This window comes from Globicephala melas, chromosome 2, assembly GCF_963455315.2.
Source record: "Globicephala melas chromosome 2, mGloMel1.2, whole genome shotgun sequence".
Classification (NCBI taxonomy): domain Eukaryota; kingdom Metazoa; phylum Chordata; class Mammalia; order Artiodactyla; family Delphinidae; genus Globicephala; species Globicephala melas.
The window spans coordinates 70,702,432-70,705,550 of NC_083315.2; the positions used below are offsets into that span (position 1 = coordinate 70,702,432).

The 3,119-nt window shown below is 38.3% G+C and overlaps 1 pseudogene; it reads left to right on the top strand.

Moving 5' to 3' along the window:
* The first annotated feature begins 744 nt into the window (after window positions 1-744).
* Window positions 745-2,630, top strand: LOC115864865 (heterogeneous nuclear ribonucleoprotein A1-like; annotated as a pseudogene).
* Window positions 2,631-3,119: the final 489 nt, after the last annotated feature.

Below are 3,119 nucleotides of genomic sequence, written 5' to 3' on the forward strand. Positions count from 1 at the left end.
GAAAGTAAGAAATAAAACTTTGTAAATTACATGATCATCTATATAGAAAATGTGAAGGAATCAACAACAACAAACTCCTGAATAAGCCATTATAGCAAAGTCACAAGATACAAGGTTAATATATAAAAGTTAATTGTTTTCCTACATACCAACAATGAATAAGTGAATTTGAAATTTAAAATATAATACCATTTGGATTTCATTTGTGCGTGTGTGTGTGTGTGTGTGTGTGTGTGTGTATCTATTATAGATTTTTGCTTTGTGGTTACCATGAAGTTTTTGTACAGTAGTCTATATATATGTGATTGTTTTAAGTTACTGATCTCTTAATTTCAAATGCATTTTAAAAACCCTGCATTTGTGCTGTCGATTCGTGTTTTTGATATCATATTTTATATTTAACTGTTTTGTGTATCCCTTAACTGCTTATTGTGGATATAGATGATTTTACTACTTTTGTCTTTTAATTTCCCTACTAGCTTTGTGTTTGGATGATTTCCTACCTTTTCTGTATGCTTGCCTTTACCAGTGAGTTTTTCATTTTCTAATTTTCTTATTTCTAGTTACGGAAGCAACCTAAGTGTCCATCAACAGATGAATGGATAAATAAGATGTGGTATACACACACACACACACACACACACACACACACACACACACACACACATAATGGAATACTACTCAGCCATAAAAAGGAACAAAATTTTGCCATATGCAGCAACATAGGTGGAATTGGACGGCATTATGCTAAGTGAAGTAAGTCAGAGAAAGACAAATCATGATATCACTTATATATGGAATATAAAAAATACAACAAACCAGTGAATATGACATAAAAGAAGCAGACTCACAGATATAGAGAACAAACTAGTGGCTACCAGTGGGGAGAGGGAAGGCGGAGGGGTAATATAGGGGTAGGGAAGTAAGAGGTACAAACTAATAGGTATAAAAGAAGCTACAAGGATATATTGAGCAACATGGGGAATATAGCCAATATTTTATAATAACTATAAATGGAGTATAACCTTTAAAAATTGTGAATTACTATATTCTACACCTGTTAACTTACATGATATTGTACAGCAACTATACTTCAATTAAAAAAAAAGTTAATCTAAAAAAAGTAATACCATTTACATTAGCACCCCCCAAAATGAAATACTTAGGTATAAATCTAACAAAATATGTACAAGATTTTTATGAGGAAAACTACAAAACTGATGAATGAAATTAAAGAACTAAATACGTGGAGAGCTATTTCATGTCCATATATAGGAAGGTTCAATACTGTCAAGATGACAGTTCTTTGCAACTTGATCTATAGATGCAATACAATCTCAATTAAAATCCTAGCAAGTTATTTTGTGGATATTAACAAACTGATTCTAAAGTTTATACGGAAAAGCAAAAGACTCAGAATAGCTAACACAATAATTAAGGAGAAGAAAAAGTTGGAGGATTGACACTAACCGACTTCAAGAGTTGCTATAAAGCTAACATCAAATATTGGTGGAGATACATTTGGTAGATTACTCCTTTCTGCCCGTGGACGCCGCCGAGTAAGCATCGTTGACGTCTCTCCTCCCCCTCCACTGCCGTCACGTCTAAGTCAGAGTCACCCAAAGAGCCCGAACAGCTGCAGAAGCTCTTCATCAGAGGTTTGAGCTTTGAAACAAGTGATGACAGTATGAGGAGCCATTGTGAGCAGTGGAGAACGCTCACAGACTGTGTGGTAATGAGGGATCCAAACACCTGGTGCTCCAGAGGCTTTGGGTTTGTCACATATGCCACTGTGGAGGAGGTGGATGTGGCCATGAATGCAAGGCCACACGAGGTGGATGGAAGAGTGGTGGAACCAAAGAGGGCCGTCTCAAGAGAAGATTCTCAAAGACCTGGTGCCCACTTCACTGTGAAAAAGATTTCTGTTGGTGGCATTAAAGAAGACACTGAAGAACATCACCTAAGAGATTGTTTTGAACAGTATGGGAAAATTGAAGTGATTGAAATCATGACTGACTGAGGCAGTCGCAAAAAGAGAGGCTTTGCTTTTGGAACCTTTGATGACCATGACTCTGTAGACAAGATTGTCATTCAGAAATACCACACTGTGAATGGCCACAACTGTGAAGTAAGGAAAGCCCTGTCTCAGCAAGAGATGGCTGGTGCCTCATCCAGCCAAAGAGGTCGAAGCGGTTCTGGAAACTTTGGTGGTGGTCATGGAGGAAACTTCAGTGGTCGAGGTGGCTTTGGTGGCAGCCGTGGTGCTGGGGGATATGGTGGCAGTGGGGATGGCTATAATGGATTTGGTAATGATGGAAGCAATTTTGGAGGTGGTGGAAGCTACAATGATTCTGGCAGTTACAACAATCAAACTCCAAATTTTGGACCCATGAAAGGAGGAAACTTGGAGGCAGAAGTTTTGGCCCCTATGGTGGTGGAGGCCAATACTTTGCCAAACCCCGAAACCAAGGTGGCTTTGGTGGTTCCAGCAGCAGCAGTAGCTATGGCAGTGGCAGAAGGTTTTGATTACTGCCAGGGAACAAAGCTTAGCAGGAGAGGAGAGCCAGAGAAGTGACAGGGAAGCTACAGGTTACAAAAGATTTGTGAACTCAGCCAAGCACAGTGGTGGCAGGGCCTAGCTGCTACAAAGAAGACATGTTTTAGACAATACTCATGTGTATGGGCAAAAAAACTCGAGGACTGTGTTTGTGACTAATTGTATAACAGGTTATTTTAGTTTCTCTTCTGTGGAAAGTGTAAAGCATTCCAACAAAGGGTTTTAATGTAGATTTTTTTTTTTTGCACCCATGCTGTTGATTGCTAAATGTAATAGTCTGATCATGACATTGAATAAATGTGTCTTTAAAAAAAAAAAGTATTGGTGGAAAAAAGACAGCTAGATCAATGGAACAGAATAAAGAGCCTAGAATTTTTTGCAGATCTAGAATTAAAAAAATCTTAAAATTCATGTGGAAACATGAAGACCCTGAATAGGCAAAGCAATCTTGACAAAGAAAAATGGAGCTGGAGGAATCAGTCTCCCTGACTTCAGACTATAATACAAGGCTACAGTAATCAAAACAGTATGGTACTGGCACAAAGACAGACTTACAGATCAA